The 15,614-nt window shown below is 44.8% G+C and overlaps 1 non-coding gene and 1 pseudogene across 1 annotated transcript; both read left to right on the top strand.

Moving 5' to 3' along the window:
* The first annotated feature begins 14,190 nt into the window (after positions 1-14,190).
* LOC130213883 (U1 spliceosomal RNA) lies at positions 14,191-14,354 on the top strand. The gene has a single exon (XR_008835535.1). It is a non-coding gene; the product is annotated as a U1 spliceosomal RNA (small nuclear RNA).
* An 818-nt stretch (positions 14,355-15,172) lies between these two features.
* On the top strand, positions 15,173-15,323 carry LOC130213895 (U1 spliceosomal RNA; annotated as a pseudogene).
* Positions 15,324-15,614: the final 291 nt, after the last annotated feature.

The raw sequence follows: 15,614 nt of genomic DNA, 5'->3' as shown, positions 1-15,614 counted from the left end.
CACAAAGTGACTCAAGACAGTCTTGGGGTCTAAAGGCTAAAGAGGCCTTTATGTGAAAGTTGGGCTGAGGAGCCAATTAAGAGTTGTGTTCGAGCGAGGCACTTGTGCTCTCAGTATGTTGTTCGGGGGCCCCTAGGCTGCCAGCAGGCCAAATTTGGAGTCCCTCGGACCCTCGGGGGCCCATCCGGGGCCCGTGACACGTGCAACTTATTCCATTCATTTTGTAGGTGTTTCGTGGAAAGTGCCCGATCGGCCCCAAATTGACATATATGTTACGTCACGTGCCCCTGAATCAGGCCCCCAAGTTCCGCGGTCGCACTGGCAAATTTGCTCAAAAAAAACCCCCAATGACCGCGAACCACCTATGGAGTTTACATTGAAATAAGTTGCACGTGGGACGTTGGCTCCCGAGGGGTCGAAAGGTCAGAGGGCCCCGAAAATCGGCACGGGGGTCGTGTTGGGGCCCCCGACACGAGACCCAGAGTGTCAGGCCGCAGATGGCTTCCGTGTACATGGGAGCGCTGACGTTGCCCGATCGGCCCCAAACTGACATATATGTTACGTCACAGGCCCCTGAATCAGGCCCCCAAGTTCCGCGGTCACACGGTCTAATTTGCTCAAAAAAGCCCCCCTTGACCGCAAACCACCTATGGAGTTTACATTGAAATAAGTTGCACGTGGGACGTTGGCTCCCGAGAGGTCAAAAGGTCAGAGGGCCCCGAAATTTGGCGTGGTGGTCGTGTAGGGGCCCCCGACGCGGCACCCCGAATTTCAGGGCCCCAGAAGGTTTCATGTATTGTTTATAGCGTGCCAAAAAAATTCCCCTCAAACACACAAAGTGCCTCAAGACAGTCTTGGAGTCCAAAGGCTAAAGAGGCCTTTGTGTGAAAGTTGGGCTGAGGAGCCAATTAAGAGTTGTGTTTGAGCGAGGCACTTGTGCTTTCAGTATGGTGTTCGGGGGCCCCTACGCTGCAGGCAGGCCAAGTTTGGAACCCCTCGGGCCCCCGGGGGCCAAACCGGGGCCCATGACACGTGCAACTTATTCCATTCATTTTGTAGGTGTTTCGTGGAAAGTGCCCGATCGACCCCAAATTGACATATATGTTACGTCACGGGCCCCTGAATCAGGCCCCCAAGTTCCACGGTCGCACTGGCAAATTTGCTCAAAAAAAACCCCAATGACCGCGAACCACCTATGGACTTTACATTGAAATAAGTTACACGTGGGACGTTGGCTCCCGAGGGGTCGAAAGGTCAGAGGGCCCCAAAAATCGGCATGGGGGTCGTGTTGGGGCCCCCGACACGAGTCCCAGAGTGTCGGGCCGCAGATGGCTTCTGTGTACATGGAAGCGCCAACGTTGCCCGATCGGCCCCGAACTGACATATATGTTACGTCACGGGCCCCTGAGTCGGGCCCCCGAGTTCCGCGGTCGCATGCGCTAATTTGCTCAAAAAAGCCCCCCATGACCACGAACCACCTATGAAATTCCATTGAATAAGTTGCAGGTGGGACAAGGCCATACAGGGGGGTCAAAAGGTCGCAGGACCCCCAAATTCGGCACAGAGTACCGCCACCGTCCCCCCAGCCAGGTCCCTAAGTTCCGTGGCCCTAGCTGCTTTCTGAGCGTTTTAGGCCTGGCCGACAAAAACACCCTCTTAGGCCTCATCGTATAGAGCTGTATGAGAGACAGAGGGATGTATGAAGAGCTCAGAAAATTTTGGGGGGCGCCCCTCGAGCTAGCCCTTTCGGTAGGTGACCGAGGGCCTTGTGACGCAACTCTGTGCCAAATCTGGGGTCTCTCGGACCCTCGGTGGCCGAAGGGGGGCCGCTGACACGTGTAACTTATCCCATTCATTTTAATAGGTGGTTAGTGGACGCCCCGCGGAATGGCCCCCGTGGCCCGAAATGGCTCCGAATTGATATGGTCTGACCCTCAGGGGCCCCTTAAAAGATCCTCAAAGTTTAGGGCCCGCACGTCTTTTGAAAATGCTTAATTGGCTGGGCGGGGGATGGGCAGATTGAATAATTTTCACTGAATATTTCTTTCTGATTTTTTTTCAAGTGCTTCCCCTGCACCGAGGGGTACGAAATTTGAATAGGTGGTGCAGGGGGCCTTGACAAAACTGTAGTCGAAGCCCCCACCGTTTTGCGCCAAAATAAAGGTCCCTTTGACCGCTCAAACAACAAGTGCCACGTGTAACTTATTTGAATGGGCCCAGATAGGCTGTTCGCGGACAGTGCTTTTTTAGGCCACAGAAGCCGTTTGGTGAGCTCTGACTTGACAGGCACTGTTGGAGGGGGTCCCTGATCCCCCTTAACTACCAAAATAACCCCTGACCTTTGAGGATGCAAAGTTCACCTCAAACATGCAAAGTCATTCATGAGACAGACTTAGAGTGCATAGGTGAAAGAGGCCTGAGTGAGAGATTTGCTCTGCCTTGCCAATTAAGAGTTGCGTTCGAGCGAGGCACTTGTGGTCTTAGTATGGTGTTTGGGGGCCCTTAGGCTGCCAGCAGACCAAGTTTGGAGCCCCTCGGACCCTCGGGGGCCGATCCAGGGCCCATGACACGTGTAACTTATCCCATTCATTTTTATAGGTGGTTCGTGGACGCCCTGCGGAATGGCCCCCGTGGCCCGAAACGGCTTCGAATTGATATGGTCTGACCCTCAGGGGTCCCTTAAAAGATCCTCAAAGTTTGGGGCCCGCAGGTCCTTTGCAAATGCTTAATTGGCTGGGCGGGGGATGGGCGGATTGAATAATTTTCACTGAATATTTCTTTCTGATTTTTTTTCAAGTGCTTCCCCTGCACCGAGGGGTACGAAATTTGAATAGGTGGTGCAGGGGGCCTTGACGAAACTGTAGTCGAAGCCCCCACCGTTTTGCGCCAAAATAAAGGTCCCTTTGACCGTTTAAACAAGAAGGTCCCACGTGTAACTTATTTGAAAGGGCCCAAATAGGCTGTTCGTGGACAGTGCTTTTTTAGGCCACAGAAGCCTTTTGGTGAGCTCTAATGTGGAAAAAACTGCTGGGTGGGGCTTCCTGACCCCTCTACTTCCCCTAATGAACCCCAAAACTGTTCCTGCTGTGAATAGTGACCTTTTACAGGGGTGTCCACGGACAGCCTACCTCGCTCTGTTCAAATAAGTCACAGGTGGGATGTTTTTTTTTTTATCCATCTGTGAGCTGGAAAACCTCAAAAAGTGCCAAAAAAACCTATTGAGGTGAAAGGGCAAGCCCCCCTGGGCCACCTACAGGTTTCGAAACCTTGAAATTCCACTGTCCACGAACAGCCTATTTCATACAATGGGATAGATTGTACGTGGGATGTCCAGATCTCAGCTTCTGGACACTGTAGAAAGCCCAAACCTGCGTTTCTGTGCTAGTCTGGACATGCCCTGTCCAGGGGGTGAATTTGGGGAAGTTTGGAGAAACTTGAAAATTTGACCAAAAAAAACTCAAAGGGGTACCCCTTTGAGTTTTTTTTGGTCAGATTTTCAACATTCTTCAAACTTCTCCAAATTCACACCCTGGACAGGGCATGTCCAGTTTAGAGCAGGAGGCCAGGTTTCAGCTTGCTAGCCCTTGTAGAAGCTGAGATCTGGACATCCCACGTACAATCTATTCCATTCATAAAAATAGGTGGTTGCTGGACAGTGGAATTTTGAGGTTTTAAAAGCAGGGGGCAACTCAGGGGGAGCTGGGGATCCCCCTTCAAAGGTTTTTTTGGGGATCTGTTGAAGTTTGACCACTTGGGTGGGTGGACCATGTAAAACATCCCACGTGTAACTTATTTGAGTGGGCCCAGATAGGCTGTTCGTGGACAGTGCTTTTTTAGGCCACAGAAGCCTTTTGGTGAGCTCTGATGTGGAAAAAACTGCTGAGTGGGGCTTCCTGACCCCTCTACTCCCCCTAATGAACCCCAAAACTGTTCCTGCTGTGAATAGTGACCTTTTACAGGGGTGTCCACGGACAGCCTACCTCGCTCTGTTCAAATAAGTCACAGGTGGGATGTTTTTTTTTTTATCCATCTGTGAGCTGGAAAACCTCAAAAAGTGCCAAAAAAACCTATTGAGGTGAAAGGGCAAGCCCCCCTGGGCCACCTACAGGTTTCGAAACCTTGAAATTCCACTGTCCACGAACAGCCTATTTCATACAATGGGATAGATTGTACGTGGGATGTCCAGATCTCAGCTTCTGGACACAGCAGAGAGCCCAAACCTGCATTTCTGTGCTAGTCTGGACACATCCTGTCCAGGGGGTGAATTTGGTGAAGTTTGGAGAAACTTGAAAATTTGACCAAAAAAAACTCAAAGGGGTACGTACCCCTTACAGATTTTTTTGGTCAGATTTTCAAGTTTCTCCAATCTTCTTCAAATTCACAGCATGGACAGGACATGCCTAGACTAGCACAGGAATGCAGGTTTGGGCTCTCTGTTGTGTCCAGAAGCAGAGATCTGGACATCCCACCTACAATCTATTCCATTCATAAAAATAGGTGGTTGCTGGACAGTGGAATTTTAAGGTTTTGACAGCAGGGGGCAACTCAGGGGGATGTGGGGATCCACCTCCAAAGGTTTTTTTTTGTGGATCTGTTGAAGTTTGACCACTTGGGTGGGTGGATCATGTAAAACATCCCACGTGTAACTTATTTGAGTGAGCCCAGATAGGCTGTTCGTGGACAGAGCTTTTTTAGGTCACAGAAGTCTTTTGGTGAGCTCTGACATGGAAAAAACTGCTGAGTGGGGCCTCCTGACCCCTCTGCTCCCCCTAATGAACCCCCAAATTGTTCCTGCTGGGAATTATGACCTTTTACTGGGGTGTCCACGGACAGCCTACCTCGGCCTGTTCAAATAAGCTACAGGTGGGATGTCCACAGACAGCCTAGTGGGATGTCCACAGACAGCCTAATAAGCTACAGGTGGGATGTCCACAGACAGCCTAGTGGGATGTCCGTAGACAGCTTAATAAGCTACAGATGGGATGTCCACAGACAACCTAGTGGGATGTCCGTAGACAGCTTAATAAGCTACAGATGGGATGTCCACAGACAACCTAGTGGGATGTCCACAGACAGCCTAATAAGCTACAGGTGGGATGTCCACAGACAGCCTAGTGGGATGTCCGTAGACAGCTTAATAAGCTACAGATGGGATGTCCACAGACAACCTAGTGGGATGTCCGTAGACAGCTTAATAAGGTACAGATGGGATGTCCACAGACAACCTAGTGGGATGTCCACAGACAGCCTAATAAGCTACAGGTGGGATGTCCACAGACAGCCTAGTGGGATGTCCACAGACAGCCTAATAAGCTACAGGTGGGATGTCCACAGACAGCCTAGTGGGATGTCCGTAGACAGCTTAATAAGCTACAGATGGGATGTCCACAGACAACCTAGTGGGATGTCCACAGACAGCCTAATAAGCTACAGGTGGGATGTCCACAGACAGCCTAGTGGGATGTCCGTAGACAGCTTAATAAGCTACAGATGGGATGTCCACAGACAACCTAGTGGGATGTCCGTAGACAGCTTAATAAGCTACAGATGGGATGTCCACAGACAACCTAGTGGGATGTCCACAGACAGCCTAATAAGCTACAGGTGGGATGTCCACAGACGTGGATCATGTAAAACATCCCACATGTAACTTATTTGAGTGAGCCCAGATAGGCTGTTCGTGGACAGAGCTTTTTTAGGTCCCAGAAGTTATTTGGTGAGCTCTGACATGGAAAAAACTGCTGAGTGGGGCCTCCTGACCCCTCTGCTCCCCCAATGAACCCCCAAATTGTTCCTGCTGGGAATTATGACCTTTTACTGGGGTGTCCACGGACAGCCTACCTCGGCCTGTTCAAATAAGCTACAGGTGGGATGTCCACAGACAGCCTAGTGGGATGTCCACAGACAGCCTAATAAGCTACAGATGGGATGTCCACAGACAGCCTAGTGGGATGTCCGTAGACAGCTTAATAAGCTACAGATGGGATGTCCACAGACAACCTAGTGGGATGTCCACAGACAGCCTAAAAAGCTACAGATGGGATGTCCACAGACAGCCTAATAAGCTACAGATGGGCTGTCCACAGACAGCCTAGTGGGATGTCCACAGCCTAGTGGGATGACAGACAGCTTATTTAGCTACAGATGGGATGTCCACAGACAACCTAGTGGGATGTCCACAGACAGCCTAATAAGCTACAGATGGGATGTCCGCAGAGAGCCTAACAAGCTACAGGTGGGATGTCCACAAACAGCCTAGTGGGATGTCCAAAGACAGCCTAATAAGATATTGTTTTATTGAATAATCTACGACTGCATTGTTCCTGGCAACTTTGGCATTCCGAGGGCTTGAGTGGTTGATCGTGGCCACGTTGGCATCCAGGGGGACTTGTAGATCGTTACTTGGCATTTAGGTGTTCATGGGGACAGATAAGTCGTTCCTGGCAACTTAGGTGTTCAGGGGAATAGATAGGCTGTTCGTGGCCACATAAGTGTTCAGGGGGACAGATAGGCTGTTCGTGGCCACATTGGTGTTCAGAGAGATGTATGGGTTGTTCCCACAATTTAGGTGTTCAGGGGGACTGATAGGCTGTTTGTGGCCACATAAGTGTTCAAGGGGACAGATAGGCTGTTCGTGGCCACATTGGTGTTCAGAGAGATGTATGGGTTGTTCCCACAATTTAGGTGTTCAGGGGGACTGATAGGCTGTTTGTGGCCACATAAGTGTTCAGGGGGACAGATAGGCTGTTCGTGGCCACATTGGTGTTCAGAGAGATGTATGGGTTGTTCCCACAATTTAGGTGTTCAGGGGGACTGATAGGCTGTTCGTGGCCACATAAGTGTTCAGGGGGACAGATAGGCTGTTCGTGGCCACATTGGTGTTCAGAGAGATGTATGGGTTGTTCCCAGAATTTAGGTGTTCAGGGGGACTGATAGGCCGTTTGTGGCCACATAAGTGTTCAGGGGGACAGATAGGCTGTTCGTGGCCACATTGGTGTTCAGAGAGATGTATGGGTTGTTCCCAGAATTTAGGTGTTCAGGGGGACTGATAGGCTGTTTGTGGCCACATAAGTGTTCAGGGGGACAGATAGGCTGTTCGTGGCCACATTGGTATTCAGAGAGATGTATGGGTTGTGCCCACAATTTAGGTGTTCAGGGGGACTGATAGGCTGTTCGTGGCCACATAAGTGTTCAGGGGGACAGATAGGCTGTTCGTGGCCACATTGGTGTTCAGAGAGATGTATGGGTTGTTCCCACAATTTAGGTGTTCAGGGGGACTGATAGGCTGTTCGTGGCCACATAAGTGTTCAGGGGGACAGATAGGCTGTTCGTGGCCACATTGGTGTTCAGAGAGATGTATGGGTTGTTCCCACAATTTAGGTGTTCAGGGGGACTGATAGGCTGTTTGTGGCCACATAAGTGTTCAGGGGGACAGATAGGCTGTTCGTGGCCACATTGGTGTTCAGAGAGATGTATGGGTTGTTCCCACAATTTAGGTGTTCAGGGGGACTGATAGGCTGTTTGTGGCCACATAAGTGTTCAGGGGGACAAATAGGCTGTTCCCGGCCACTTAGGTGTTCAGGGGGACGGATAGGCTGTTCGTGGGAGGTGGGAGGGGTCCCGGCAGGGTGGGCGAGCGCTCTTCTGACATATAGGCTGTAAGGGGGAGGTTTAGGCTTTCCCCGGACTCCCAGCCCTCACCTATTCGGCACTCCCACGTAGGGGGTCTCTGTCAGTCCGCTGCCACCCCGTGGCGAACCCCAGATTGCAACAGTATGGGTCGAAAAAGATGACTTGTTCAACGGCGTTCCGCGCTGCCACCGGGGGAGCTAGGGGGGAGGCGTTGCCTCGGAGCGGGTCGGGGGGCCCTCCCCTAGGGGCCTGCGCGGTCGTAGGGGCCGGGAAAAATCATCTAGGGGCCGGCGCGCAGCGTCCGGGAACAGCCGTCCGGAAAGCCCCTATTAAGCGCCCCGTGGGACCCAGTCCTCGGTCGGCGCCCTAAGGCAGACCCATTATGCTGGGAAAAGTAATCCGCCTAAGTTTCTCCATATACTATTAGGAGTCGAGATATCAGGAACTGACCCCCTGGGAATCATAGAAGTTGAGTTTTTAGACAGGGTCAATGTAATAGATAGAAACAAGACAACGACTATATGACCCCAATCAGAGATCATAGTAGAGAAATTAGAGGTCGAAGGGTTGTAATAGAAATGGACTACACCAAATTAACTCCTGAAGATATTTTAGAGAAAGCCACGGGATACGGGGAAAAATAATTTGTGGTTAGAATGGATGATTTACACAGCTAAACAAACAGGAATGACAGATTGTGTTGCATGTGGAAAAGCTAGACCAACCCTTAGAATAGAACCAGCCCCATTGATAATAAATGACCCAGTATAGACCAAATGTGTCACGCTAGCGGAAATATTTCTACCAATAAATAACCAGACAAAAACAGGCCCATTTTCTGCAGACCCGGGAAATTTCACCTGTTTTAATTTTACACCCACCAGAACAGTGCTAATCAGGGTAGGGCATATTAACCCTTTGTGGTGCAAACAGATTATCAACATTGCAGGGGATATAATAGGATCCTGGGCGCGGGGAGGACTATATTATTACTGTGGGGGGAAAAGATAGTTTGTAAGAATAAATAGGAAAACTACGGAAGGTATATGTGCAATGGTTAGTTTGGCAGCACCAGTAACACTGATTGGCAAGAGACAAGAGGGAAGGGGTGAAAGTATAGCTGGGAGAAGAAAAAGGGACGCAACGTTTGACTTAACCACAAATTCCCCAACCTATATAGATTCAATAGGAGTCCAAAGAGGAGTCCCTGATGAATACAAAACTAGTAGACCAAATTGCTGCCAGGTTCGAGAATATCCCAATAATTTCAGCCCTATTCCCGGTCACCCCAAGTAAAAATGTGGATAGAATAAATTATGTGCACTATAATATGATGAGATTGGCAAATCTGACACAAAATGCCGTAGAAGGATTATTAGAACAATTGGCTCCAACCTCATTAATGGCAATACAAAATAGAATAGCACTAGACATGCTATTGGCGGAAAAGGGGTGCCATGTTCCAATATTTTTTGCTGCACTTTTATTACAAATAATACTGCCCAGACGGATCAGTAATGAGGGCTTTAGAAGGGTTAAAAACCCTTTCCAAAACAATGGCAGAACACTCTGGTGTAAATAACCCATTTGATGATTGGCTGACCGGTGTGTTTGGAAAATATAAAACCATGTTTACATCAATTTTGATCTCTATAGCTACATTTGTGGCCATAATAGTGACCTGTGGATGCTGTAGCATGCCGTGTATCAGAACATTGTGTAACAGGGTGATAATAGCAGCAATTGAAAAGAAAGATGGAGCTCCACCCCCTTACACAATGCCTCTGCTGATATCTCCTGTAAATAATGATGAGGAGGAAGAGGATGAGGAATATGACTTATAAATATTGTTTTTTCCCAATAACTGTGCTTCTTTGCAGATGCTGATACATCACAAGCTATGTGTTTTTTAGATATTGATGTTTGAGAAATTTGCTGTTTGAAAATGTGTTAAGATTTAAATTTTGATAACTGAAATGTTTGTAGTTTAGATAATTTCAGTGTGATTGACTCAGCTGACATGTTGTGGTTGCCCAAACGTCTATTAGGGGATCGACTGGGTGCCTTTCCCCACAGGGGTTTTCGGCCCAGTCCAGCCTGAGCACACTGGTTTGTAGGGAATGTTATTTTTTTTTATTATTATTACATTTTAAGTACTTTTCTTTCTAGTAGTCTGATATGATGTGTCAGGTGAACATGTGGTGGCTGCCCACAAGCCAACTAGGGGGCCGCTTGGGTGTCTTTCCTCACAGAGGTTTTCGACCCAAGCTCATCTGGACATATTGGACCAAGACTTCTGAGATTTTTTAAGTGTTATTAAAGTGGTGTGGCCTCTTTTCAGAGGCCAAGAGAGGGATTGAAGGATAGCATTTTTTTTTTATTGTTAGATTTTGCTAAACATTTACTAATAAATGCAGACATAAAGGATTTCTTCCTTTAAAGGTTAGCTGCTTTATTAGGTGCACAAAGTATAGAGAAATGTTAACGGATGCTAGCACATCCTGTTGTTGGGTGGAGAGTGACAAGATGTATGAGCTGTGTGTACGTGCTCTGAAACATCTGCCTTAAAAGGTGAACTGTTAAGAGAAGATACATAGATACTAGGAAGAGGAATATCTGGTTGCTGAATGGTCAAACTCCATATAAGGTTAGAGAGTGTGTGAGAGACAGTATAAAAGCCTGAATACAGGAAGCTCATTTGCCATTATATCCCTTCTGCGCAGAACATGTATTCTCTAACTTCTTGCATTCAAAATAAAACTTCTTAATTTTCAACTCAGATCTCCGTCAATTTTTGAACATGCAATGGACCATTTGAGTCCTACAAGAGGTATATTTTAAAGAAGGATCATTGGTGATACACAATATATATAATCCATGTAATAAAATTTCAAAAGAATTGTTAGATAAGATTGGTGGAAGCACAGGGAAAAGGGAAATGTGGTGTGGGGATTTTAATGCGCACAATCCATTATGGGGTAGCATTAAAATAGATTATAATGGAGATATAGTGGAGCAATTTATGGAAGAGAGATCACTAGTATGTCTAAATACAGGGGAAGGTACCAGATATAATATAAAAGAAAATAATACATCATGTATTGATTTAACGATAATTAATAATGAGATGGCAGGAGTATGTGATTGGCTTGTAATCAAAGAAACCAATATTGGAAGTGATCATTTTCCAATAATTTGCACAATAAGAATTAATAAATGCAAATCAGAGGTCTATTTATATAAAAAATGGCTGTATGAAAAAGCTGACTGGGAATCTTTTAATAATCATTGTGAGAGAAATATAAATATGGTAAATGAGGAAACTGTAGAAGTCTTTTATGAATCAGTAACTAATTTGATAATTGGAGCAGCAATGCAATTTATTCCACAAAGGAAAGCAGGTGTTAAAATTAAGAATATACCTTGGTGGACAGAGGAATGCAACAAGGCAATCAAGGAAAGAAATAAATTATTTAAACAGCTAAGAAATAATATGAATGTAAGCAATCTTATGGAATATAAAAAAACAAGAGCAAACACAAGAAGAATAATCAAAAACGCGAAAAAAATAGGATGGAGGAATTTTTGTTCAACTATAGGAAAAGATACACCTATAGGACAAATATGGAACATGGTAAGGAATATGTGTGGAAAAGGCAAAAAATCATTGCAAATACCAGCTTTAATTGATAATAACACAGTTGCTGTAACGGATGTAGAAAAGGCAAATATATTAGGGAAATCATTAGAAAAATGTCATAAAATAGAATTAGGAGAGAATTATGAAAAATGCAGAAGAGATCTGTTAGAAAATAATTTAGAAGTAATGAATAAGAAAAGTGAAAGTGATTGTTATCTAGATTTAGAGTTTTCAATTAAAGAAATTAAAATTGCATTACAAAATTGTGTTAATACAACACCAGGACAAGATAACTTAAGCTATATAATGTTTAAACATTTATCAGATAAAGTAATAACAATAATACTCAAGTTATATAATAAAATATGGAAGGAGGGAATAATTCCAAAAGCATGGAAACAGGCAATAGTTATACCAATACTAAAACCTAATAAAGATCCACAGTTGCCAGGAAGTTACCGTCCAATTGCATTAACATCAAATTTGTGCAAATTAATGGAAAAAATGATAGTTAGAAGATTGTCTTATGAATTAGAAAAAAAGGAAATATATAGTAAGTTTCAATGTGGGTTTAGGAATGGAAGATCAACTATGGATGCTTTAATAAAAGTAAGTAATGATATAGAAAAAGCTATTAGTATGAAAGAGTATATGGCGGTAGTATATTTCGATATTGAAAAAGCATATGATACAGTATGGAGAGAAGGGCTGTTAATTAAAGCTGATAGATTAGGAATAAGAGGTAATATGTATAACTGGTTATTACAATTTTTATTTGAAAGAACATTTGTAGTACAGGTAGGATCAAAACAATCATCTGAATATAATGCAGAAAATGGTATCCCACAGGGAAGTGTAATCAGCCCTGTATTATTTAATATTATGATTAACGATATATTCGACAATGTGGGATTTGGGATAGGATGTGCATTATATGCAGATGATGGTGCAATATGGAAGAGGGGACGTAATATTACGAAGGTTATTTCATGTATGCAGACAGCTATTAAAAAGGTAGAACAGTGGACTATGGATTGGAGTTTTAAAATGTCAACAAGTAAATCATGTTGGATGTTATTTACTCATAAGAGGAAAATTCTGGGAAATCAAGAACTAACATTGTATAATAATGTATTAGATCGAGTGGAGTCATTTAAATATCTAGGTATGTGGTTTGATAAAAGGTATAACTGGAAAAAACATATAGATGAGATAGAAAATAAATGTAGGAAGGCTTTAAATGTGATGAGAGCAATAGCTGGCAAAGAATGGGGAGCAGAAAGAATGGGATTAATTACAATATATCAAGCCATAATTAGATCTGTATTGGATTATGGATGTATGATTTATGGAGCAGCTTCAACAACTTTATTAAGTAGATTAGATAAATTACAATATAGAGCTCTTAGAATTTGTTTAGGTGCAGTAAGAACAACTTCAATTAATGCGTTATTGGTGGAAGCAAATGAAATGCCATTAAATTTACGTAGAATAAAGTTGTCCATGGTATATTGGAAGTATATTAAAAGTTATGAGGGAGCTCATATTGCTAAGGAAACATTAGAAAATTGTTGGGAGTATGTAAATAAAAAAGGACGGGGATTTGGATGGAATGCAAATCAATTGGCAGAAAAGTATCAAGTAGCAAATATAGAGTGTAGTATGTCTTATAAAAGGGGAGAGATTCCATCATGGATACTTCCTGAGGTTGAAGTTGACCTAGAAATAATAGAAAAGTTAAGGGATTGGGAAGAGATGGGCGGGATCATTCCAAAAATTAAAAATCATGTACAAGAAAGGTTTTATGAAAGTTTACAAATATATACTGATGGATCAAAAGACCCAGTCACAGGAATTTCAGGCATAGGTGTATACATTCCAAAATTTAAGATAAACATTTCAAAAAGATTATCAGATAAGTTATCAATTTACTCAATAGAAACAACTGCATTGATAATAGGATTAACATGGGTGGAAGAAATATGCCCTGAGAGGGTAGTTATTTGTTCGGATTCAGCATCAGCATTATCATCTTTAATTACTCACAGATCAACCAGAGAAGATTTAATTTATGAGGTATTCACAATTTTATATCGAATACAAAGGAAAGGAGGGACAGTAGGGTTTTGCTGGATACCTGCGCATAAAGGAATACATGGAAATGAAATGGCTGATAAACTGGCAAAGGAAGCATTGAAAAGTAATAAGTTAGATATCGGGGTTCTCCTTGGAAAAGGTGAAATTAAATCTATTATTAAAGAAAATATTAAGAAAGAATGGCAAGGAATCTGGGATAGAGACAAGAAGGGACGGCATCTATATAAAATTAAAAGAATTGTAGAGACAAAAAGAAATGTATATGGTAGGAACAGAAAGGAAGAAGTTATATTAACAAGATTGAGGCTTGGTCACACTGAACTAAATTCAACTATGTCAATACTGGGAGTTAAAGAAAATGATTTGTGTGATCATTGTGGAGCCAGAGAAACCGTAGAACATGTTATGTTTGATTGCGGGAAATATATACAAGAGAGAAGGGAATTAATAGAATATTTAAATAATAATGGATGTACAGATAGAAATTTAGAATATATATTAGGGATAAATGTTAATAGGGATAGTTTAGGGTATAGGGTATTAATACAATATCTATATAACACAGGATTGAGCGAAAGAATATAAAATATGTATGTATGTGTATAAATATATATATAGGACCCTGAGGGACTAAGTCTGGAAGCAGGAGGAGCTGAACACGCAGTGCCAGCTGACAGCTGAGTCCTGATGGAGAAAATTGGGCAAGCATAATAGTGTATATATATAGATATAGATATATAATTATATGAACTGTAGGTGGCGGCATGTGCATATGACACCAGCCCGCCAGTAAAACAAAAGAAGAAGAAGAACAGCAACTCATACTTACCTGGCAGGGGAGATACCATGATCAGAAAGGTGGTTCACCCAGGGCGAGGCTTGGCCATTGCACTCCGGTCATGCTGACCTCTGCGAATTCCCCAAATGTGGGAATCTCGACTGCATAATTTCTGGTAGTGGGGGACTGCGTTCGCGCTCTCCCCTGAGCACAGAGGTTCAAGATAGAGTTCATGCGGTAGTTCCAGACATGGCAGGGGCAGCGCTGCTCTTTTCTCGTTCAGTTTTCCAGTCAAGGAACACGCGTTAAGAGAGCCTCCGGTGGCTATTGTCCGGCAACCAGAGACATCTTCACAGTCAGCCACCTGTGGTTTCCTGTCTCAGGGATGTAAGCTGGTTGCAGCGGGAGGTTGTTTAGTCAACGCTTCCGCTTTTGTTCGTGAAGTTCTCTTCCGGAACGTTTGTAGATCCCGCGTTGTTCTTCAAGCCATGTCGTTTGAGCGCTGTGCTGACAGTCTGACGTAAGAAAATGGAACAGAACATATAATAGGCAAGAGTGCAAAGCACGGAGCTCTAGGCAAAGACGGCCCGAACCGCAGCAAAGCAGGAGGCCGACCTGTCAAAATCGACCAACTCAACAACTAACCAGAGAAAAAGAAGGCATCTGTAGAGAAAGAAAGCAGGCAGCGGAAAAGAAAGAACGAACCGAAAACACACTCCCCTCCCCTCCCCTTATAGTGTCTGCTATTCCCAAATCGAGTGCGTCCCACGGAAACCATGCATTGGCAGTCCCAACTGATGACAAAACACAAAGCCAACATTTGGTGGAAGCTCATGTTCTTTATCGGTTGCCACAGTTACTAGCAAGTGGTTTGCAGGCACAGACACAGGCACGTCTGCTGCAAGTACAGCGCCGTCAGGAGACTGGGGTTGCTGGCCCATTCCCCATGCTCGGTGGCTGGGCATCACCGTCAGGAAAGATGGCCGATAGAAAACGGCTGCGCCATTTGCTCCGTCCAGCAACTCATACTTACCTGGCAGGGGAGATACCATGATCAGAAAGGTGGTTCACCCAGGCCATTGCACTCCGGTCATGCTGACCCCCGAATTCCCCAAAAGTGGGAATCTCGATTGCATAATTTCTGGTAGTGGGGGGCTGCGTTCGCGCTCTCCTCTGAGCACAGAGGTTCAAGATAGAGTTCATGCGGTAGTTCCAGACATGGCAGGGGCAGCGCTGCTCTTTTCTCGTTCAGTTTTCCAGTCAAGGAACACGCGTTAAGAGAGCCCCCGGTGGCTATTGTCCGGCAACCAGAGACATCTTCACAGTCAGCCACCTGTGGTTTCCTGTCTCAGGGATGTAAGCTGGTTGCAGCGGGAGGTTGTTTAGTCAACGCTTCCGCTTTTGTTCGTGAAGTTCTCTTCCGGAACGTTTGTAGATCCCGCGTTGTTCTTCAAGCCATGACGTTTG

This window comes from Danio aesculapii, chromosome 20 (genome assembly GCF_903798145.1).
Source record: "Danio aesculapii chromosome 20, fDanAes4.1, whole genome shotgun sequence".
In the NCBI taxonomy this organism is placed as follows: domain Eukaryota; kingdom Metazoa; phylum Chordata; class Actinopteri; order Cypriniformes; family Danionidae; genus Danio; species Danio aesculapii.
The sequence above is the reverse complement of the archived record's forward strand: the minus strand, read 5'-3'. Positions and strand labels throughout refer to the sequence as shown.